Source organism: Acomys russatus, chromosome 20 (assembly GCF_903995435.1).
Source record: "Acomys russatus chromosome 20, mAcoRus1.1, whole genome shotgun sequence".
Taxonomy (NCBI): domain Eukaryota; kingdom Metazoa; phylum Chordata; class Mammalia; order Rodentia; family Muridae; genus Acomys; species Acomys russatus.
The window spans coordinates 5,958,851-5,984,349 of record NC_067156.1 but is presented as its reverse complement, the minus strand read 5'-3'; the positions used below and the strand labels follow the sequence as shown (position 1 = coordinate 5,984,349).

Below are 25,499 nucleotides of genomic sequence, written 5' to 3'. Positions count from 1 at the left end.
AGAGTACTCAGTTTTGTACAATTTGTCTATGAAATTTCACTATTTGTAAAAAATTTTCATACAGTGTATTTGGATAATATTCTTTCCCTTCCCAAACTCTTCTTAGATCCTCCCTACTTCCCTATCCACCCACTTTTTTTTCTCTTCCTCCCTCCCTTCTTCCTCTCAAAAGGAAATCAAACACTAAGACAAATAGACAAAATATCACTAAGGCAAAACAAAAAACCTAAAGTCTCTTCATTGGTCAAGTACTCCTGCCCTAGAGTGTGGCTGATACAATGATCTTAAGTGGAAAATACAATCATAGATTAATATGCTGGTAGATTTTAAAGTAAAATGTTAACTCAAGGGAAATCCTCATCTGTGTGTGACCCATTTCATCTCCAACTTCCCGGCTTCCTCCTTGACACATGTTTATATATGGTAACGTTTGAGAGCAATGCCACATTTCCTAAGGAACACCTAACCTGTCACCAGAAGCCCAAGGGGTGGCATGCTTTGTTTTAGGACCCCTCCCCAGTACTATCCTTGTTACAAGTCTCCATGTGGAAAGTTGTGTTAAATGCCTTTGGCTATGGCACTGATGTAGAAATGTCCTTTCTGTTGTTTGGCAGAATGGCGGCTGGGAGCTCCCTTGCAGCATGTGCCCAGGATCGGTGAGTAGCAGCTTCCTCTCATCTCTGCTCCTTAGCCTAGCAGAATACGCAGCACATCTACAGCCTTCTAAGTACCTGACTGGGGGATGGCGAGCACCAGAAACCACAGCCCACATGCTACTATGGGAGGGGGGAGTCTCTGAGGGTGAGAAGAGAAGCCAGCCGACCAGGACCTCAATCCAAAAGTTTTCCAAAAAAAAAAAAAAAAAAAAAAGGAGAGGCTTTGCTAATGTTTTGTCAACTCATGGAATACGCAATACTCTCTCTACTTGGAAAAAAATATTATATTCTGTTTCTATTTTAAACTATATACTACTTCCCTGAGGCATGGACTATAATTTTTTAAATGTCAAAATGCCTTCATTTGTGAATCCAGTAAAACCTTATCAATTCAGATATCGCTACTACACATCATTCGGTCTAGACGAGGCCTGAAATTTTATTTGGATGGTCTGAGAGGAATTTGATTGGCTGGGTGCAGAGGGAAAGGACTTGCAACTCCTGCAAAAATCTTTTCATGGATCAGGCATATCATGTTCTTTAGGCAAAAAGATTCAGCTGGCAAGTAAGGATCCATGTCATTAAGTAAGTGTGGCCTTAGTCTTTATTGGCTGATCACAGCACTGAGAGGAAGGAAGTTGTGTGCCATTCGGTAACTTCTGACTCGCATACTGCACACTTACACTTACTTTACCTCCCCCCCCCCACTTCAAGCCTGTTACTGCAGTCTGTTGAAATGGACTATTATGAGATACGTGACTATACGTGCCTTTTCTTTTGTGATAGTCTGACTAGGTATCCTAGCCTGGCTCAGTGCCCACTATAAAGCTCTCAAGATCTCAGACTTGCAGAAATGTTCCTGTCCAAGCGTCTCCATGCTGAGATTGCAAGCACGAGCCACCAGGCCTTGGGAGCAATTTTTATAGAAAAGGATCAATTCTTATCTTTTTAAAACTAACAAGTATACATTTTATTTTTGATGGCTTTTCATAGCATTGGTCTCCTCAGCAAGATACTATCTCTACTTATGAAAGAGAGATAATACACTCTTAATATTTTCATGACACCATAGAGCAAGCATTTTTTGTTTTTGTTTTTGTTTTTGTTTTTGTTTTTAACCAGAAGCTCAATATTTTCACAAGGCAAACAAAACAAATCCTCAGGATAATAATAAAGATTAAGAAATCAGATCATTTTATTCCTTGAGACCTATTGAACAATCAGGGTAGGAATTGCATTACCCTTTGTTCTTTTATTCATTCATCATAAAAAAAAAAAAGCCAAGGACCATGCTTATTGTGTCAGGGATTTGGTGATAAGTAAAACCCTCTTGTACTCATTTGTGTGGGCAGATCATAAGCTGAAAAAGAGACTGAGGCAACTTCCCCATGTGATGAGGGATGTGCTAGCCAGTATACAAAATACTAAGCAACACAGCCAATACCCATCCGACGTGATTAGAACAGAAGGGAAATATTCATTTTGGGTTGACATTTGAGCTGAAGGGATAGAATTGGAGGAGGACTAGAATTTCTAAAGCAACGAAAATGGGAGCCTTCCAAGCAATACAAACAGGGATATTGAGATAAAGAAGTACATGGATGATTCCAGAAATAGGTCTCAGTGTGACTGAGCTGTGGCTTGAGAGGGTGTGTGGACGGGGACGGTGTACATATAAAGGGATGAGATCGACTCCAGGTGCTCATTAAGTGTTCAAAATGACAGGTGTTCAGAGAGAGAACTGAGTGTTGCCTGAGTAGGACTGAATATAAAATATAGGAATAAATAAAAAGCAGCCAGAGACAAAGAAGAGGAGGTTTAGGGACAGACAACAGAGTCAGTTTTTCCCCTAGGCGGGAGGAAAGGAAGAATTAGAAGATGGTACATTTGGTGGAGGACATAAAGAAATCTGACATGTATGGCAATTTGTGTCTGATTGAATGAGTTCTCTAGGACCTCGTGGAGGCAGGGACAGGACAGAGAGTAGAAGGACACATGTTCGAAAAACAGCTCAACTCTACCTGTGCACCATGTGGCATGGGCAAGTAGGTCACTACATGTAAAATGGAGACAAAGACAACAGCCAATTCATTGTTTGGAAGAATTTGTAACTGTGTGAAAGCGTTCATAAACTAAAAGTTTGCACGAAGAAGCAGCTGGTCGTGGTCCCCAGAGGGCTGTTGCATGGCCTTGCCGAGCCTGTTTGGTAAAGCAGGGAGAATGTGTTCCCGAGGCCATGGAAGTCTGGCCCTGTACCAGCCGCACAGAAAGGTGTGGTAGAGATGGGCACTGGCCCATTGTTATTACTCTCTGGAAATAAGAGCTGGTTTCTGGGCAGCGGGTGGGGAGTCGCTGTGGAGAACGAATGCAGGAGAGTATGAATACATGTTCACAAGCAGCGTAGATAGCTGGTTCTGAAAAGATGGCTTTGCAAGTACAGCCACATCCCTGGGCTCCGCTGCAACCAAAAGCCACGATTTCATCATCTAGGCGTGATGGACTGGGTGAAGTTCCGCGGGGGACACTGAGAAACGCTGGTCTAGCACAGGACCCAGAGATACTCAAGACTTTGAACTTCATCCTCAACCCCGACTCGAATAAAAAGTGTCTTTTCTGTTCCGAGTTAGCAGCCTAGGACCCCAAGGTTCATCACCTGCCACGTGATGCTCACTTTTTCCATGGCACAAGAGGCAGCAACTCCGTTTTGCAGCACCACCCACTCCTGGAGCACAAATGTAAAACTAGAGCCAAGTAACAACACTCAGACTGCCTGCACCCTGTGGCTCCCTGAGCACCGGTTTTCAATCTCAATATAGAATTTCCTGGTTATAACAGACAAGACAGACTTGTTCCCATGTGTGGACACAGGTTATTGCATCAGCCACTAGGCGCAAAGCCTGTGTCCTCTTCACATGCTTAGTGAGCCTTGGGGACCCAAGAGAGAGCTGCCAAGATCTATCTTGATAGTTTCTAAACCTTCCTCAGAGAGAGATTTGAATTGCAAGAGCTCTCGCTCTCAATTTGCCAAATGGCAGTAATAAAGAAAATATAGGCTAAATTTTGCACATTATTGACTCCCATTTTAATTAATGTAAGACAGATCCCTCATGTGGGAGCATGGTTGACTCACCCAGCCGGTGATTATTCATGACTGATGACTACAAGGAGCTCCTGACTACACTAGATCTTTGAGGATAATGAATCCAGGGGTCTTCCATGAGCAATATTTGAAATATTAGGAAAGCTTGTCAGTTTGGAACAAAAACCCTAGGTTTCTGTGAGAGGGCAACTCCAGAGACTAATTAAGAGTCTGGAAAGCCCAGAGCTTCTTCTTCTTTGTGCTTAGTCCTCAAGCTAATTCCGCTCTTCCGTCCCGGTGTGAATCACATGCTGTTCACCTCTAAACCTCTTGCCTCCCGTATATTCTCTCCTGCCAGGTGCACTGACCTCCCAGTCTCTCCCTACCTTGCCTCAGGACAACTGAGCATTCTCTCCCTCATGTAGGAGACACCATCCCCCATAGGGTGTGAGTGAGCCCCTGCAAAAGTGCAAATGCATCCCTGTGTTCTCCAGGGTGCTTCTTCTAATATGGTTTTAGACAGGGTACTCTGCCGCCATACACTCTATCCTTTCTTAGGCGTGCTTTAAGCACCTGGCACTTTACCCCAGTGTCTTTTCTAACTGTCATTTCATTATTGCCTGGCTTGTCACTGTCTTCATTCTGCAGCTGTAGAAGAAATCAACCACTTCTCCCCAAACCATTACCTATGCATTCTGTCTGCTGGCCCTAACCACACTGCCTCCCACTCCCAAACCATTTCTGGGTTTGTGGTATATATTTTTTCTACACTCTCATTCCTACACTTTATATATCTTACAGATTTTGCTAACCTTTGGGATATTTATTACTTACTTCCTGCGTATTTGGAAATAAAGTCAGTGAGGGTTACATGTAAAGCAAACATTGGGTAGTGTTGCTTTATCTGCATGTTTTTCTCATTGCTCTTCGAAGGTCTTCTGCTAGGTGGCCAAACAATGGTAAACTGAGCTCAATCCCTTGCATGGAGTCTGTACCCCAGACTGACCTTAGACTCAGTGGGTAACTGAGGATGACCTTTAACTTCTGATCTATCCTCTTCCACCACTCAGGTGCTGCCATTATAGCTGTATACCTTTACACCCATTGCCAGAGATTGAACCTACAATCTTGAGCATACTGCATAAGCACACATCAACGGAGTCACATCACCAGCCCTTTCATTCATCACCTAGCTCTGGCCTGGGTTCTGAGCCCAGCAGACTGGTCCAGGCACTGTTTGCTTTCAGACAGGAATGTCAAGATCAAAGGTCCTGTTTCTCTCTCAGGAGTGGCTTAAAGCATTCAGAGTGAGACACATGAACTTGGCCTAGGCGAGGCTCCAGATTTCATCAGGGGAGGTGGGAATGAGTTTTCCACCAAGTCCTAACTCTTTTAAAACGAGATTGCCGGTATCAGAAGGCAGTGGAAATTCAAGAGTGCCAAAAGTCCGTGGTGATACCAAAAGTATTACAGCCATTTGTTAAACTGTCATGCTAATCTCGGCAGAGGATGCCAGGAGACACCACCCAAAACCAGCCGGAAGGCGGGTCTGGTGAGACGCAGGCCAAGAGGGTGCTTCCTCAATGGTCAGCCCTGGGCTCATGGCAATGGAGCAGCAGGCTTCAGGGGCTACGAAGGCAGCTCCACCATCGCTGTCAAGCCCCAGGCGTCCAGCACCAATTCTTCCCCAGAGTAAATGATAAGACTCAGACAGTCATGGTGGTGGAATCAAGTGAGAGAGTGAGCCAGCTTTTATTCATCAATCCTTGGGCAGTGGGGAGGGATTTGAGGGTGAATGTGTCTGATTCCCTGGGCTAGGGGTGCCAGGGATACTTAATCAATAGCCCTATCATAAGAAGAAAAAGCAGTACTTAATTATCCTGTGGGTGGGGGAGAATCTCCAGGTACAGTTTAAAAGTCGTTCGTTGAAAGCCAAGACACCAAGACATCTTATTACCATAAGGTGGATGTCTCTAGGAATCCCCAGGTACTTGCTGAACAGGTTTTTTGGGTTTTTTTTTTTGTTTGTTTGTTTGTTTGTTTGTTTTGTTTTGTTTTGTTTTATCAGCAATGGGCCTGGCCTATCATCTTCCCTGAGTGCTATGTGAAGCTCCTTAGTGGATATAGGGTCCCCCAGATCAGGCAAAGAGGGGACCCTCAGTTTTTATACTGAGTTCAGAGGCTATCCAAAAATGCCAGACCTTGACCTTAAAAAATGGGGTTCCACACAACCCTATATTCCATAAATTCTCAATAACAAGACTATATATAGTCTGGACTGTAGCATCTCAGATTTGAGAACTCGATAAAATGTGCAATGGAGTCTGAAGCTTGGAATTTCTGATCTGATACTTACAGAAGAGATAAGAAGACATGTTTGACATGTTTCTAATGCAGTCTAGGATGGGGAGGCCTGGTGGCACTCAGAGGAAGGATAGCAGGCTACCAAGAAGAGACTTAATACCCTATGAGCATATACAGGGGGAGGAGGTCCCCCTCAGTAACAGTCATAGGGGAGGGGAGTAGAGGGAAAGTGAGAGGGAGAGAGGAATTGGAAGATACAAGGGATAGACTAACAATTGAGATGTAATATGAATAAATTAATAAAATATATATTTAAAAAGTTTTTAGTTATTGAACCGAGAAATGATTCTTGGAATTTCATGAAAAAAAGCTTCCAACTAGTCAAAGGATCCCTGTATACAAACATAATACCTTTTTACATAATGACAACAGATTCCATTCTTGAAGTGGAAGGCTGCCTTGAATGGAAGTTGCTGGAGTGTATGTGTGTGCATGTGTGTGTGCATGTGTGTGTGCATGTGTGTGTGCATGTGTGTGTGCATGTGTGTGTGTGATTTTAGAGGAAGATTTGCTACCTGTTAGTCTCTGCAGAGTCTTACCATCTAGGGCTTGCACCCCCTAGCTTTGCATTCCTTAGGTGCTTTCTTGCTCCCTCTTGGGCACAATTCCTGGAAGGGACAGTTGTCTCTATTCGATGTCTTTATGGTTATTGTGTTCAAAGAAAGTGAAACCCACCTGGCTTTAGCAAACTCTGCAGCTTGCAGAATATGGGCTCCAGCCCAGCAAATAGCTTTGGTGTTGAGGTGAAGGTCAGGATATACAAATGCAATTAGTGACCATTCAGGCATTGGTAGTGCTCTGTTTTTCCTTCTCCATATTGTGGGGCATGCTTCCTGTTGCGAGCCCAAGCATTCTTCTCTGTAAATCCAGGGTTACCAAAACTGGTAGGGAGGGTTAGGTAGAGAGGTCTCTATAGGCTTCCAGAGTTTATGTGAAAATTAAGCCTTACAGATTTCATAAAAACTGATGGAAATGATGCCCCTTTTTAAAAGACACGCATCATAAGCCTTAAGATTCAAGGCCTATTGGTCTCAAAGCAGACGCGATTACATATGCTGCAAAGGTGCAAGTGCTTTTCCTGCCTTCCCTACTGTCATGCAACTGTGGGAATTCAACAAGCCTCTGGATTCCCACAATCCGTTCTCAAGTCCACAGAAAACTCTGCAGTCTCAAGGCTCAGACCGTACAGTGTTATCCCTGTGTAGAAATAATTAACAAAGAAAAGAGCGGCACCCCACAGTTAATTTGGTTGTTCTCTTAAATATCTTCCTGGTGCCTGAATTACACGAACATGTTAATCCAATCAGCTCATCTGCAAGTGTTTTTCTCCTTCTTCTAGAGGTTGAAAGAAGGATTCTAGAGGGTCAAGGTTGCCTGTATTTATCTCTTGCATTCAAATGATCTGTCATTTCCATTGTAGTGACACCCAAATGTCCATTCTCCGCCTCTCGTTAAAGTGCCCTAGAAGACCAATTCAATGGCAGAGACAGAATTCATCTCAAAGTGTAACTGCTCCCCTTGCTGGTCTGAAGTGGCAATGGCATTCATCTTTAGAACTTCAGGCCAAGAGAGTTTGTGGTGGTAGTGGTGGCTGTTTGTTTGCTTGAGGGTTTGGTTTTTTTCCTCTTCTGTTTTTATTTTTGTGTATTTGAAGTTGCATAATCAAGTGCCTAATCTTGGTCTAACGAAATAACATACAGGAATATTGCCAACATTCTTTGAAAACCAGGATGGCAAAAACGTACAGAATACTCTAAAAACATTTTTATAATATTTTCGTGCCTAGAAAGTAGAAAAATATTCTAAATAGTGTTAATGATAACATTTTTGTTTATATATCAACATATTGTCATTTGTGCACAAAGAAATGCCCAAATCTCTATCTGATGCTTACTCTGATGCATTGTTAAAAATTGCCTAGATCTTTGTAATTGCCAGCAAAGTAAGGTGTAAATCTTATACGCTGAATAGTCCTCTTATTCCCCTGTGCAATCAACCCCAACTCCTACCCCACTCAATACCCCTGAACCTCCTCTCTCCCCTATATTATTAGCCTAGCTGTGTAGTCTAGGCTGCTCTTGAACTGTCAAACCTCTTTCCTCTGCTAATCAAGTCTTGAGATTACAAACACAAGCCACCACACTGGCCAGCTATCTCTTATTTCTATGCCCTCTGTTTACTTGGCCTCTCTTTCGACTTAGTTTAAATGCAATGGTGCACAGACTTAGAGAGGGCTTTTTTTCACATATCAGAATATTCTTAAATGACCACACATATTAGCAATTTCTTTCTCTTCAATAGTATTGTTCCCATTCTATATAATATTCCAGGGCTGAATAACAAACTGCCTACCAATTGTCTTGTTTCTTGACATTTGGGCTGTTTGTAGCATGGTACTCCTTTGTTAGCTAAGACCATGTCAATATTTCTTATGAAGTCTCTTTGCTGAGATGTTCTTCTCACTCCTGCTTGATAAACAAGGAATGGGATAGCTACATAAGGAGACTAGTGGTCGGCTGAACAGGAGACTGCCTGAAAACTCTCCAGCAGTCTTGAAGCTCCTCGGCACCCTAGTTCACACCAGCGATGGACAGGAGATAGCGGTGCCTCTTATGGTTTTCGTTTGCATCTCTATGCTGCCTGGCAGTGTCTATCGCACCGGTGTGCCTATCTCCCAATTTTTTTTTTTTATCTTTTCTAGAATAACATCTGTTCAAGTGATTTTTCTCACATTTCTTAAAAATTAAAACCTATGGGGCTAAAGAGATGGCTCAGCAGTTAAGAGTGTTACCTGCTCCTCCAGAGGGCCTGAGCTCAGTTCTCAACACCCAGAGGAGACAGCTCACAACCACCTGTAATTCCAGCTCCAGAACACGGAGTGCTCTCTTCTGCTCTCCACAGCACTCACAGTTATGTATACAAATGCACACACACATAAATAAAAAGTAATGTAAATCTTTTGTTAAGAGAAAAAATAAATGACTACTGCTGATTGGAGGTTCTTATATCTTCTCTGTACATCCATGGTCAGATGCATGCATTTTTTACTATTTCCAGCTTGTGGCATATTCAATGTTCTTTGATGACCAGAAATTTTAAGATTGTCATAATAACAATAAATTTCCTTTGTATGGTTAATGCTTTTTAATGTCCAAAGACACAATAGGGCGGGGCACATATCAGCATGACAGATTGTTTCCTTAGCGTGTTACACGGTAAGTGTTTGGTCTTGGGCAGAGCAAAAAGAAAGATAAGTGATAAAAGAATTGTTATCAAGGATGCAAGCGTGAGGATCTGAGTTCAGTATCCCACACTCAATAGCACTGGGTGTGGAGATGTGGGCTTGCAATGCAAGTGTTTCAGAGGCAGAGACAGCTGGGTTCCTGGGACTCCCTGGACACTCAGCCTAGTTTCCTCTGTGAGCTGCAGGTCCCAGCAAGAGACCTTGCCTCAGCAGACAAGGTTGCTGCCCCGTGGTGAACAACACCCAAGGTTGACCTCTGGCCTCCACATGTCTGTGTACACACGACACTCATGTACTCTGACACATAGGATCACTCACACGTGCTAATAAAGAATAAAAGTCTAGCCTCTTTCTACCCAAGGTTATTTCTGCCTGAGAGAAGCTATTCTCCTATTTAAAACGCAGGGGCACTGACCATTTAACATCAGGGGTGGGATTATGATCATTTGCAGGCAGGTGAGGAGGCGTGGTGACGACTGAACATAGGGCTGACACCATGCTTCCAGAAAGTGGTCATTAGTCTTCATTTACAAATTCTCCCTTAGCCTATGATCTTTCTCATAAGAAATGACAGGAAGTCACAGAAACTCAGATGTTTTAAGAAGTATTCAACTTGATGCATTAGGAAAGGTCAGTGTAAAGTGGGGATGTCCTGTGTAGGAAAATCACTCCGGATAATGATCTCTATATCAGGAGCGATTTTCCAGCATTGTACACTGTCCTTGAGCAGCACCTGCAGTTCTAGAGAGATACATCACACTGTTTCTCTTCCAGCACGTGGACGACAGCAAAGTATTACTGTCTTAATAGTATCATCACATAGGTCGACATAAATGTGAGAAAGCATTACTGTGTTTACATATACTATGAAATACACACACACACACACACACACACACACACACACACACACACACACACACACGGATCTGCCTGTAAATGTACAGAGATAGATAAAATCCTTTGTCAGCTTTATAAAGATGAAACTTCCCCATCACTAGAGCACAGGAAAAGCTCTAATAGTGTTGGGTTTTAAAATGTGTTTGTTTGTTATGTTGGTCAATGTTGATGGATGCACACTCTGCGCTAAAGTTGGTGAGAAAATGAGCAGGTATATAGCCTTGAAGGGCATATCGTCTATCAGGGAGAGAGGTACTGTCCAGGATTTTGCTTGCTGCTCTGCAGGGATGTTCCATGGTGTTGTATACCTCTATAGCTGTGAGCACATGTTTGGAAGAGGTCTGCCTAAGCATGTGGCTGGAGGTCATAGACATAGATGAAGAGGGTCAAAGTCATGTATCTTATGAAGAAAGTATACAAGAGCAGCAGTGATGCTCCTAGGTGGTTAGGAGTTAGCAGATTCCACCCAAGGAAGAGCCTACACTCCCTACCAAAGAGGCATAAGGTGCTTATGTGAGGGGTGTTTAACTGCTCCCGAAGGAATCGCATATTTAAGAGTGGTGACCGATGATACAGGACCTGCTATTGTCATGATCAGTTTTAGGGCTTCATTCAAAGGAATCTTCAGGATAAAATGTACATAGAAGTGTTAGACACAGAGGAGGGTGCCAAGCAAAATCCATGTGAAGGACACAAAATGCAGGTACACGAAGTCTGTTCCTTGTTTGTTTGTTTGTTTGTAGCCTAGAATTGTGGTCTGGACTTGTCATCTCAGGGCTGGGGAAGCAGAGATATGCAGACCCATGGGACTCGCTAGTCACCCAGTCTGCTTTAAAAACTACAGCGCACTGAGAGACACTGTTCAAGAAACAAGGTGGAGAGCACCTAAAGAAAGAGCCGGTGTTCTTGTCTGGCCGACACCACACACACACACGCGCACATGCACGCACACACACATGCATGCATGCAAGAAATATTAGTGGCATTTTTTCTTTTTTTAAGCTCTGTACAAATGACAGTAAAGAAATCCCAATTTTAGAACTAAGTTCAGGTAGAAATGAATATTCAGACTTAATCAATTTGATACAAAGATATTTAAAACTAGACATAAAGATGAGTAAGTCAGCGAGAGAATTCTTGGTGAGTGCCACATTAGACACTAATAAACAAATGTTTAAAAGGAATCAATGAAGAGGCAGATGCTACAAGTGTGACAAAAACAAGAAAGAAAGCAACACAAAGAACAAAGAATGTGTAGAATATTGGTACTGATACAACTGAGAGAGAAATCTAAGAAGTATAGACGAGGGAATGTTCCCACTGGTATTTATAATGTGCTTAAGAAAAACATTTTTAATCAATCATTGGTCTATTTAAATTTTCGTGGAAATAATTATCTTGAGCCGGACATGGTGGCGCACGCCTTTAATCCCAGCACTTGGGAGGCAGAGGTAGGTGGATCGCTGTTAGTTCGAGGCCAGCCTGGTCTACAAAGTGAGTCTAGGACAGCCAAGGCTACACAGAGAAACTTTCTCTCGAAAAACCAAAAACAAAAAAAAACAAAAAACAAAAATAAAAAAAAAAAACAAAACAAATTATCTCCAGCGCGCTCTCTCTCTCTCTCTCTCTCTCTCTCTCTCTCTCTCTCTCTCTCTCTCTCCCCCTTTCCTCCCTCTCCCTCTCTCTATCACACACACACACACACACACACACACACACACACACATACACACACAGAGAACAAATCTGTAGATAAGGCTGGTATTTTGTGATACAGCAGTTTGAGAGACGCCTCTACAACACTAAATACCCTTCTATTGAAATGGTTGTGGGAAAGAGCTTCAGCCTAAACAGATCTGTGCTTCTTTGCAAGATTTTCACTCATATATTGATATGTTCTTATATCCCTTGAGGCTAATTTTGGCTACTTGATATCTCTATGGAATTGCACCATAGAATAGAACTAATTTTCTCATTTGACTTTTAAATTACTGCATGAGCGTGTTTGTGTGTGTGTGTGTGTGTGTGTGTGTGTGTGTGTGTGTGTGTGTGTGTGTTAACTAAATTGAAATGTTTGGATGATGGATATGCCACGATGAAGTCGTACACTCCATTGACTTTAATGAAGCACACATGTTCTTGCTGGCTTGTGAGTGATGCCTAGCTGCAGAACTCCGGTATCTGGGTATTTAATATTCTCTGCACTCACATATTTTATTTATGATAATAGCACAATCATGTTCTTGATATTCATTTGAGCAAAAATGAACTTAAAAATGTTTTCATCAACCCTTTCAAGAGATTAACATTACTAAGGGAATGTCTGAAGTATTTTTACAGAAAACAACAGGTTGACAACCAAGTTAATAAATTCAAATTAGTCAACTCTTTCTCCATGGCTTTTGTGAAATGCTTTTTGCTTGGTATAGGAATAAGCAGAAAATAGCTTAAAATTATTTAGATTTAAAGTTCCAGTTCTAGGTGGTTGAAAATTCAAAACGAATCTAATAAAACATAGATAGATAGATAGATAGATAGATAGATAGATAGATAGACAGACAGAGATAGAGATAGGGATATAAATATAGATATAAAATATTAAGCCAGTAGGAAAACTTGGATATGAATAATAATTGCACAAAACTTTGAAGGAAGATTTCTGCTAATTACCTAAAATCTCAGACCCTTAAGTCAAGTCTTTTATTTGAATAGTAAATGTGCCCAGATACTTACATGTGTATTTAAATCCCCTGTCGTAGACCAAGTTCCAGAGCTCACATCATTATTTTCTTGTATATGTGACTATTTTTGCTAATTTATTCCATGCAAGTAATAAAATTATAAAAGGGTATTCAAATTAATATGCATTACTCAGTAGGAGGAAGACAAATGGCTTAATTTATGAATGTACCAGTATGTGGTAAAGACTTAATGATATGTGTGTGTGTGTGTGTGTGTGTGTGTGTGTGTGTGTGTGGTGCATTTTTGCATTTGTATGTCTACCTATGGGTCGGTACACATGTGTGCAGGTATATGCCCACACTGCCGTATGCTTGTATGTAGAAGCTAACACCAGGTGTCTTCATTGATGGCGTTTATTGAGACACAGTCTCTCACTTAACCCCAGAGCTCACCAACTCAGCTAGTCTAGCTAGCCCCCTTGCCTTGTGGCTCTCTGTCTCTGCTTCCAGAATCCTAGGACTACCATTATCACCATGGCTGCTCAACACTTACCACATCATCTGATAAGACAGAGACCTAGCCTCGTGATCTCCTCGGGACTGAAAATTTGGGAACTTTTCAGTTAGAAAAAACAAGTTCAATATGTAATTCAGCAGCTTGAGTTAAGAGGCAAACTAAGTGTACGGCCACTATCTTCTCCTGAAGGATTTCTCCTTTTGAATGTCTACTCCTACCCTGGGCTCCATCCATCCCTGCCACCCACAGCAGGCTTCTCATAGATGGCCCTGCATTCTCAGCATGGACCACCTGGCTCTGAATTCTTTGAAGCTTGTCCTGGCGATGCACCACTCAATGTACCCTACTGAGCTGCAGTCCTTCTGTATTCTCCAAGATGAAATGCAAGCTTGAGCACTCTATAGGTATCCACAAAGCTTGCTTAATTCCTGTAATTCATGGTCAGCTCCCAGTCTGTGTTTCTGCTGCATTATTTACTAAAGGCAAATTGTTTGAATTTAAGTTGTTTCGTGATCTTTCAACTGTCTCACATAGGGAAAGAAACTGCACTACAGATTTCTTTTGGGTTATTCCTTGCCCTCCCCTCACCATACTTAATAACCAACTCCAGATTTACTTCTTCCGTGTGCATAAGGACCTGGAGAGGAAGTATGGGCAGCCCTTACCCCTGACTCCTTCCTTGCCACTACCCACCTTCGTCTCGTGCTATGGTTCTTGAACCTGAATCCCTTCCCTATATGCTCGGTATCGCAAGACCTGGATTTTGGAGTTGTATCAGGCTGAGTCCAAGTTCTGGGTAAATGACTGTGCAAGGTTTTCACATTCCCTAAACCTTAGTTTCTTTATAAAATGCATATATATATATATATATATATATATATATATATATATACACATACATATATATATATATATATATATTGTATAAAAGATGCTTCATTGTAAGGAGTTAATATGTGTGCAGTGTTAAAATTAAATGTGTGCAGGGATTATGAATACTTTTTTTCTTTATTTTCCTTGCTTTATTACTCCTTTTTTTTTCAGCCCATCTCTTCATGCTACTAACTGCTCAAAAGACCTAGAAGCAGAAGTCCGTGGCTCTGAGCCTTCCTCGTTGTCTGGCTTCCTCTAGGCCAAGAGAGTTCAGCCTTGGCTGTATATTTAAAATTCTCCTGAGATCCTTACAACATGGATGCTCCCAGATCTATCCTCAAAAGCCCTGATTCTTGGCAGTTGTATTGCTTCTCAGCTACCATCCACTTGCTACTGAGCTAAACAACATATTCTGCTGCCCTAGTCTTTTGCCAAGCCTGTCTGATCCCAGGTTCAGCAGTTAGCATCATAAGCCATTGGTGAGAGCCCTGATCATGACATTCACAATCAGGTACTAAGCTGTAGCTCCCCTTGGACAGTACCAATACCAAAATGGTGGGCAATAGACACAGAGTCATAAGCGTCTACGTGAGACAGGGTCTCTTCCTCATTGTGTCCCCAGTCAACTCCACATAATAAGCACGTTTATCTTTGCATTGCATGTAAGATGGTCTCATAAGTATAACTGTGATCTTCAGGCCGAACTTGAGGCTGGAGGGCTTCAAACCTCAGATTCCTCCCTCTGCCCTCATCCCGCTTCTATTCCAGGTAATTGCAGGTGAGCAGGGACCATGTTTTTCTTGGTTATGATAACAATTACTTCAAGTCATCTAGCCTTTGAACATAATTAATAACCTATCCTATATTACAACATGGGAGAGGTGGACCTGTTTCCCCACATGTCACTAAATAGTCTGAAAGAGAGTCATTGAGGGAAAAAAACAAATTATAAGCAAACAACATTTCATCCCCAGAATAGAGCAAGTCACACTAAATCCAACTTTTGCTTGCCAAGTGCCTTTTTTTTTAACTCACTTAAGGGGCTTCATATAAAAGGAAGGAAAGGGAAAGGAAGGGAAGGGAAGGGAAGAGAAGGAAAGGGAAGGGAAGGAAGGAGGGCATGCTGGCACATGCCTATAATTTAAGTAGTTGGGAAACAGAAACAGGAGAATCAGGAATTCAGGGTAATCCTCAGCAGCATAGTCAGTTGTAAGCTAGCCTGAGCCACATGAGATTATGGTAAGGAAAGGTGAAAAAAAAGAACAAAAGACAAGAGGGAAGAAGGAAGATTAATTCATGCATCTCCAGACATGTTACAAATGAAAACAATTGCTAAATAGGATGTAGCTTCTTTATAAAGAACCTACAATCCTTAAAAGTTTATTATATATAAGATATAGAAGCCTCCACTGGAAACTAAGGTAAAAGGGGATAAGAAAACAAAGCAATTGAAACCAGTGGAAGTTTTATCTTGTTTCTTCAATGAGTTTAATTTAGAAACTATGTTTTCAGGTCTCACCTCCAAGGCTTATGGTCTGTGTGCTTCTGAGCCAGCCCAAAGTATGTTACCATGGATTTGCTGCTACCCAAGGCAAAAGGAAAACAAAGTGAATGAGAACAGGGCTTTTCCACAATTCAATAATGTCTCAGAACTTTCCAGAAGTTTTCTTTCAAAAAAAATGTCTTTCTTAAAGAATGTGACACTATGTTTTTCTACAGTGTCACAGGAGCGGGAAAAAAAAAAGCTTATTTAATTTGTCACTCCATTACTATCCAAAAATCTAAAACCCAGTAAAGAGATGTGTTTAACAGGATACATGCCATGTTTCAAAATTTTATTATCAAGCTTTCTGGATATAGTGTACCAGTCTTTCTAGAATATTCTAGTTATAAACTGAAGAGAAGGAAATTTGCAAAGATCTAAACCTCAAGGAGATGATGAATGAGAGGTTCTGAGACTCCAAACGTCCTTGCTCAATCATTAGCTTTACATTGTGTTCATAGGACACCACAGAATGAGCTTGTTGGGTCCACACTTAAACTTTGGGGTCTATAGAGTGTGGCCTAGGGTCATGGGAAATGAGATGGTCTCTGAGTTTATTTACAACCTTAAAAATCATGAAATACATGACTGAGTTACAGTTCCTCTTATACATGGAGTGCAACAAAACTCTAAGTTCACTCTGTCAAGGGCTGTTTCTTCTTCAAGTACTCAGCGTTCTGAGCAGAAGTTCACCTACAGCACAGAGGGATGCCTCTGAATGCTGAGGACATAAGACAAAAGAGCAGGAAGTGGGAGAGAAGAGAAACGCTGTGTTCCGCTTCGTGTTTGTCTTGCAGTTTCAGTGTTTTAAAGGAAGGAACAAACACAGAAATAATAAAACCTGTCACAAGCCCATGTCTCAAGATTGAAGACTGATGAATTACTTTTCTCTTCTTTGCAGTGCGGTTGGACAGTGAGGTGTTATGGGATGTCTCTCTGAACCTAGCATTGTGCTACATGTTAATGGGATAAGAAAGCAGTAGCAGAAAGTAAAGAAAGGAAGAAAAGATGCAGATAACTAGTTAAGGACACGGTGCGCGTGCTTGTCACTTGCCCCTGCCAAGGACTCTTGGACATTTGTTTGTTCACTTACATCCTTGCTTTCTTTTTGATCTTAGAATTGTCTTCCTTTTACCAAAATGTATACTCAAATGCATCATTTCAAAACCAAAAAACACACATTGTGGAGAATATCAAACGAAACCAATAGCTAGAATTGGTTGGATTTAACAAAGAACATTCAGTAAGGATCAGGTGGAAATGGGATAGCAATGCCTTTAGGCTGTATATCTGATCTATTCTATTTTCTAATTAATTGATTGCTGTTACCATTGCTTTAGAGAACTTCTTGACCATTCTGAAATTACTTATTTCATGAATAAGCCATGAAAATTCTCTGAAATAGCTATTTCCTACTTCCTCAGGTTTGAATGCTCCAAACCCCCGTCTTCCTATGCTCTGGGTACCATATCTTCCTGTGCTCCTGTGGACTTAGTGGATTGGGCTACTCACTTTTTATCTCTGGTCTTCAAACCCTCCTGGAGACTGATTTCAATAGCTACACATAATATTAAGAGGGAGTGAAAATAGATAAGAAAGAATAGAAAGATGGATGGATGGTAGATAACAGAGACTGATAGGTAATAGAGATACGTGATAGAAATACAGACTGACAGTGATAGATGATAGAGAAGGAAGAAAGTATGGATGGATGATTATGAGATGGGCATGTGTATGAGTGTGTGGATAGGTTGTTGATAGATTAGATAGATAGATTGATGGTGGATAGATAGATAGATAGATAGATAGATAGATAGATAGCGAAGAAGAAGAAGAAGAAGAAGAAGAAGAAGAAGAAGAGAGAGAGAGAGAGAGAGAGAGAGAGAGAGAGAGAGAGAGAGAGGATAGATCCAAACCAAGAATGACCTCCCCAAATTTTGTATTCTGTGCAGACACACATGTCTTTCTTATCCATGACTATTACATCTGCATCCTTTCTTCTCCTCCTGCCTCATTCACTGTCCACTCCAGGATTGCTCTGTCCTAACCTTGTACCACATACTTTTAAGATGGAAGCAGACTTGATGGCCTATCGGACTTGCCTCCATCTCATTACCCTGTCTATGCAAAGAATAAGGCACTTGCTCCTTCTCTACACTTTTGAGATTCTAACTTCATGTGTCTGAATCCTTCCTACAGATTGAGTTTCTGGCTCAGCCATAGCTCCATGTTGCTTTTTATTTATGCTCTTCGTGGGGAGCCCATCCACCCCTATAGACTGATATCAATAGTCCCCAAACATGCCCCTCCTCCATCTCTAGGCACTGTTCAGGTCAAGTCATCTACCTGCCCTGCGGTGAATACTGAACTTGTCTTCCCTTGTCCACATATTCAATTGTCAAAGCCTAAGCCATGTTGTCTCTAAAATACCTGCTTCTTTATGTCTTTCACCTCCCACCGTAGCCTCTCCCTGTCCTTAGGTACAGTCTCCTCGCGTTGCCCAAGCCTCTACTCTAGTTCCCCTGTGTCTCCTTGTCCGTGCTCCAGCCAGCGTGGTTGTCACCGTTGCAGATCTGAGTGCATCGTTTCACGTCATGAGTATTCCAGGGGTTTCCCATTGGCTTTAGAAGAAAATACAATTTCTTTCTGTGATCATAGATGGATCATCTCACAGATCAGCACCGCCATCCCCTGACCCCCGCCGCAGCCTGTGCCTCCCAGGACACCCACTCGGGTTTCTGTTGCATTGGGCTCCTCTCCGCATCTTGATAAGGAGGAGCCTCCTGGTGTCGTGGGATTTTATCCTTCTCCCTCCTCAAACCTTCCTCACTACATGCAGACTTTGCATCAGAGTTCAGATTAAAGATCAGCCCCTCAGAAAACTCAGTGAGCTTCCCTCTCCCTTGAGATTAGAGCGGAGCACCTTGCTCAGTACCATAAGACTATGCCCTGGACACTTAAATCCCCAGTCACGCTTTAGTCGAAGAATGATTGGGTGATTTTCACACATCTTTCTAAGCGCATTATGTTCACCCCTGGCTTCCCAGCAACTTGAACACTTCCTAATATGTAGTTAAGTCAAAAACAAAAGTTGTTAATAGAACAGATGGCTGTTTAGCACTGTGTACTTTCTCTCTTCTAGCTGCTTCTTTGCAGCCACTCCTGACTCGCCTTACACAAGTTTCTCATCTTGTATAGAAAAAAACTCTGCCTGAAAAGTGGAAGCAGCTTTGGTTCTGTGTGGTCCCTAGTCTTAGCTCTTAGTCTCTCATGATTTTTGCCCTCTATTTTTTTTAAACTACAAACAGGGACCAAGAGGTTAAAAACTGTTAATGTGTTCTATCTTTCCCCTGTAGCTTCTTTTTTAAAGATTTATTAATTTATATATATATACACACACACATACATACATACTATTCAGCCTGCATGTGAGCAGAGGGCACCAGATCTCATTATAGATGTTTGTGAGCCACCATGTCGTTGCTGGGAATCGAACTCAGGACCTTTGGAAGAACGGCTAGTGTTCTTAACCTCTGAGCCATCTCTCCAGCCCTCCTATAGCTTCTGTAAGAATGTAGCAGGCCCCGCAAGCCACACTTGCTCAAGCTAAGTCCCTATAATGGGCAATGGTATGTGCTGTTGGTCCACATTTATCCTTAATTTTGACAGATAGGATAAAAAGCAAGAATTTGGCAGTCAATGTTGTTGCTGCAAACTTTGATCTCATTCATCCAACTTCGTTCACGTCTGCTTCAAACATTTTGATTCAAATATAAAAGTCAATGAAAACACAGAGTCAACGGCTCAAATTTAAAATGTTTCATTTGGAAATACAAAAAAATTAATGTTACTGTCTGGGATATATACACCAGCCAGGAAACTTTTGGTCTGTCCAAAAACAAAAATGGATTAGAGGTTTTATTAACAAAGACAAACGTTGTGGAGGTCATTTTCAGAGGCAGCTGATTGGCACTTTAGCACTTTGCAGAAATTAATCAGCTCTTGGTAAAGCTAATCTCCAAACAGCAGCAGGTTGCTTCTTCGCCGTTAGCAGGATTAGCACACAGGCAGTCTACATAGAAGCAAAGGCAACTGACCTAGGCACAGATAGAGCAACTGTTGCCTCATGTGCGCTGTGCTTTTCTGCTTTGCTCAAATTAGGCTAACCACACAAACAGAGGCAGGCAGCTGTTGACACATAGCCAAAGACCCATTCGTCCGTTTATTCATCAAGCCATTCTTATGAAATACTAATTAATTACATGACAGGCCTCATCTCTAATTAGTAGAAAATATCCATAAATAAGTGTCTTTCATTCAATGCATGGCATCTTTTGGATGAATCAGTATGTACATCACAAGAATACACACATGCATGCAGATATGCACAGAGGGACTGGAGTATTAAAGCACCCGGTGCCCTCTGTCCTGCTTCTGGGCCATGTTCATATTGTCATAACAAGCTTGCCAATTCATCCCAGTCACCTGCTCTCTGTTTACCAGTACCAAAGCTGCCCAAGTAACTTGATTCTGTTGACTCTGGCTTGATCAAACCAGTCAGATCGGATTGTTCTCTGGTGTGTGTGTGTGTGTGCATCTACACACGTGTACATGCAAGTGGAGCTCAGAAGGTGATCTCATGTCACTTCTTACATGTTTGGACAGGGCTCCTTACTGGTCAGCTAGGCTGGCTGACCAACAGGCCCTCGGGATCCACCTGTCTCTACCTGCTCAAGGTTCGGATTACAAGCACTGGCCACTGTGTCCACATTTTGCCCAGGAGTTTGCCTCCTCCTGTGTGTAAGGCAAACACTTTACCAAATGTTCCATCTCCTTATCCATCTTTGCAGTTAACAGAACATCTAAAAACATACTTTCCGAAAACTGTGGTGACCCCAGGAAGACTGCCACACAACCACATGAGTCATCTGAGCCCAGAGAGGTGTGGAAGGACAGAGGGAACTGCACATGTTGAAGCTGGAGATGAAAAAAAAAAAGTTTTCCAAAATAAGCATTAGAACTCTCAATGTGGCAAGCTAACACGTCATGAAGATACAGAATTAAAGGGCTCTCGATACTTGGACTGCAGTTGAAATCAAATGAAAGAAAAGTAAACGACTGAACAGGACAGAATTGCAATAAGCGTTTACGTGTCTGAGAAAATTAATCTAAGCACTATTCAAGACCCATCAGTAGATGTTGCTTGAAGGGCAAAGGAATTCAGCTGCCTCCAGCTCCTTGGAGCTGGTGGTGTCCCCCAACCTCAGGCACAAGTGTTAGTGATCTCTTACAATAGATCCACCTGTGAGCATTGGCCCCCGGGGAAATACATAAGAAACCTTAATAAAGCCATCACAGACCTGCTCTTTCTCCTCAGAGGACTGGCTAGGTTACTCTACTCTTCTGCATAAGTAAGTTCTAATTGAGAACCAGCCCTGTCAAGTGCATGCTAATCAGGCTCAATTTTGACTATGTCTCTAAATAGGATGTGGGAATGGGACCATGGCAGAATAGCAAATGGAAGAATCATAAAGTATTTGAAACCAAAATTCCAATTTAAAAAACATTAGAGGCAGTCACATAAAATGTAATAAGCATTTCATTCAGTGTGTGCTGCTAGCTACCATTATCACTATGGCGTTTCTACCCCAGATGTCATCAGAGAACTTGGCACACTCCCTCCATCTGTATCAAAAGCTCCAGAAGGGAGGGTATCATGCAAAAAGCATCCCCTCCAGGAGATGTAGGTACCTCCCAAAAAAGGCGACCCTTCCCAAGACTGAGACCAACTGATGAAACTCTCATGCCCTACCTCCTCGTTGGTAAGAACGAGAAAGTGTTGGCGCTGAACAAGATGCTCAGGAGCTGAGGGTGCAAACTGCTCTTCCGGAGAACCTAGGTTTGAGTCCCAGCACCCACATCAAGTATCTTACAACCATCTGCAACTCCAACTCCAGGGGATCTAATGCCCTGAAATTTATAATGTCTCCCATTTTTCTTTTATTCACAAAAAGAACTGACTATCACATCAGAGCTGAGTGCATTGAATGCTCCAGTTGAAATCTTGGGAACTTTGATTCTAACAGGAATCTAAAAACAGTATCAATGAGAGATAAACACTGTCTGTTGGATCTGCCACCACTGTCTGCTTAAGAGTCATTATCAACACTCTGATTCAAATGACAGACTGCTTCCACCAAATGAATCTTTTTTTTTTTTTTTTTTTTTTTTTTTGGATCATTCACATAGTGTCATGTCATGCAGCTCGGGCTAGCCTGGAACTCCTGATGTTGGGTTGGATTCAAACTAATTATCTTACTGACTCAGTTTCCCAAAAGCTGGGGCTAAAGATATGCACCACCTCCCCAGGCTTATATGAAATAATTTTAAACGTAGCAGAAACAGCATAAAGTTGACACATATAACTTGCTGGATAATGCATTTTATTTGTTGAGCCCTAGATAAACATTGATAAGCTACTAAGAGCTTTGCTTGTAATATCTAATATCTCATTTTGTCACAACACGAATCTTTTGTTACGATTGTTATTTCCGTTATACAGCATTCCTCTTACAGATACAGAGCTGAGATTTAAAGGCCTTATACAGTACTGCCCATGTCACCCATTGCTAAATCAGTAGGGAAGCCTAAATATGTGTCATCATTGTAATGACTTCACTCTTAGCTGGGAGGCAAATGTATGGGAGGTGATCAGAGAAATGGTAACTGGGAAAGATTACAGAAGAGAATGTCATTCTTTATATCTGTGATGTCTATTGTTTCAAAAGCTAAATGGGAAAAAAAAGCCATGTCAGAAATCTGCTCAACATCAGAATCAGGGATCATGAGTAATTGTGTTCCCAAATAGTTTGTTGTGTAATATTGTATCTGGGGAACCCTGCTCTTATAGTAAGGGACAAGAGGATTTTCCAATTACAATTGAATTTCTGAAGAAACACGTTAATTTGCTGTTATGATGTCCTACGTCCACTGAAGAAATTCTCCTTTCTGCCTAATTGAAATAAATTGATGATAAATTAGATTCTTTGTTCCTGGGATGGTGACATCTGTACCAGGAAAAGGAAATGCTAGATAGAACAAAGTCAGTGGGAAAGAGAGTTTGAAATTAGACTTTGTCACTAGGGGGCACTTAGGGACGTAAAATCAGCACTGGCAAAAAAAGAAAAGAAAAGAAAAAGAAAGAAAGAAGGAAAAAAAAGGCTTTGTGAAATAAAACCTTGGTGGCCTGTCTGAGAGAGAGAGAGAGAGAGAGAGAGAGAGAGAGAGAGAGAGAGAGAGAGAGAGAGAGAAAGAGAAGAGAAGAGAAGAGAAGAGAAGAGAAGAGAAGAGAAGAGAAGAGAATGCAGGGCATCTTATCCACTGTATTTAGTGAAAGCAGCACAGGGTAGAGCCTGGGAATTTTATCTCTGCCTCTCACCACCACAGAAAGCAGTGCTAGACAGGGTCCCTGTTTCTCTGTTTTCACTAAATGTGACATTAGCTTTTATTCCAGTTTTTCAGTTTTTATTGGGGAGAGGATATTTATTGGTGAGCCAAGTGGTTTTTGTTTGTTTGTTTGTTTGTTTGTTTCTCACTTAGACACTCGCATCCCTGTTTCTGTAAGAAATCAACAAAATGTGCTTGTAGAATCTGTTTCTCTAAATGTGATGGCAACAGACAGATGCGTAGCCTGAGGCAAGAGGAGATAGGGTCTTACTCCATTGAGTGCATTCGGAGAGAACGGGAGCAACCTAGACAGCGTCTGACAGGAGACAGGAAGTGGAAAAACAGATTCTTGCTGTCTGTGCAAAGCTGAAAGCACACAGTGCAAGGAGAAAGGCACAGCAAGCATGCCGAGAGGGGAAAGCTTTGGAAAGCAGACTTGTTTGGGCCCATGTGCGATCTAGAAGCGCTCTGGTGGATGTCTTTCCCAAGCCCACCGCTTCTTGGGAATCCGGTCATAGGAAGAAGCTGTGCTATATTTGCAGACTATGGGATATCAGAAATGCCTCCTAGCAACAATGGGAGACCTTCAATTGCCCTATTCCTTAACATGAGGGGACCTTCCTGCATGACGCACCCTAGCTGCAGAAATTACCCTGCAGTTATAATTAAGAAAATAATTGCAAGTACAATTTACCAGGTCCATGCCCATCATCTCATCCTGTAAATTGAAACAGAGAAAGCTTCACTGCACCTCACCCAGCGACCTAGTTAGGAGCTCTGGGCCAAGCTCCCAGGAGCACAGATCTTGGTCCTCCGGAATAATGAAATGGTGGGCGGGGACTGGGAATTGCAAGTTGGATTCCTTGTTCCTCTGACTCACCATGTGGCCATGGGGATGTCTACACATCATCAGTTATTCTGGTAGGAAAATGATTAGGATAATTACCATGCACATTACTCCAGAGCTTTGATTTCAATAAGCCACTCGTCGACTCTGCCCTCAGCCTTCCAAGATAATGCATTGTTCACACAGGCAACAAATCTTACTTTAAATGCCAATTCCTACAAAACCATTATTCCATTATTATTTCTAAGATTAATTGAATTTGGTTTTACTTCCTTAAAGGTACATCAAACCATAATATGTCCACCCCGTATGGCTGAATCATAATAAAGAGACAAATTCACTTTAATTTCAGTGTCTTGACTTTATAAATGGCTTCCATCTTTCTGTACTTTTGCCATTGACTTCTCCCACTTGAAAACCCTCCACTGATCCAACCTTCCCAGCTTTCACGGGAGCACACAAAGCTGCTACTCCAACAATAATACTTCTATGGTCTTAACATATTTACTTTTCTCGCTAATTATTGCATAGAAGCCGTCTCCAAGTTCTGATGGAGGGAAAGCAATACTGCCTCACGAGAAGGCATTCTTCACTAACTTGTGATCTTCCCCAAGCTTGCATCCTTAAGCTCCAGCCATCGACAAGACGACAAGGGTAGACAGCTGCTGTGCTGCAGTGTACCATGACTGTAAGCGGTAACACTCAGCTCTTGGGTCTATTAAGTATATTTCCAATGATGGCATTTTCACTCTACCTCTCCTTAGTAAGTTGAAGAGTAACTTCATGGTATTTCTAGATCACATCTAATTTCAGACCTTTGGCAGTACCCAAACGGTCCATAATTAAAAAGAGCTCAGTTTTGTGGCCAGAACCTATAGATGGACTAGCCAAATGATAGCTCTGGGGTCGGTTATGACTTGAGAAGTTCTATATAAAACTAACTTTCTCAAGATACAGAAAAACATATAACATAATAAAACTCTGTGATTCTAGCTCCCAGTGTCATTTTTTTAAGCAAACCTCTGAAATTTTCTCTTTATCCTACTTAAATTTAAAATTAATGTTGAGTTTGATCTCATGAAACATGTAATTGACCTTGGAAATACATTTTATGAGACCCAGCAAAGTCAGTTTCAATGATTGGACTAAAAATCTAATATCTTACTTGCAGCTCAAGTTATCAGAACACACTGCATCAGTGGTGGTGTTTGCTTTAGAAAATAAATCATTGTGTTATAGGCTAAATCCTGCCAGAATTGATTCTGAGAACCCAAGGCTGAATATTTTGGATACTTATAGTTTAATATGAATTGAACAAGCAAATAGTATTTTTATTAAAATAAAAAGTA

At 41.6% G+C, this 25,499-nt stretch overlaps 1 protein-coding gene across 1 annotated transcript in view; it reads left to right on the top strand.

Annotated features, from left to right (window-relative positions):
* Nucleotides 1-25,499, top strand: part of Chst9 (carbohydrate sulfotransferase 9) — a 146,719-nt gene that overhangs the window by 38,803 nt on the left and 82,417 nt on the right. The window contains exon 2 of the mRNA XM_051163470.1: nucleotides 615-656. The gene's annotated coding sequence lies outside the window, so the exon portion shown is untranslated. The remainder of the gene's footprint in view (nucleotides 1-614; nucleotides 657-25,499) is intronic.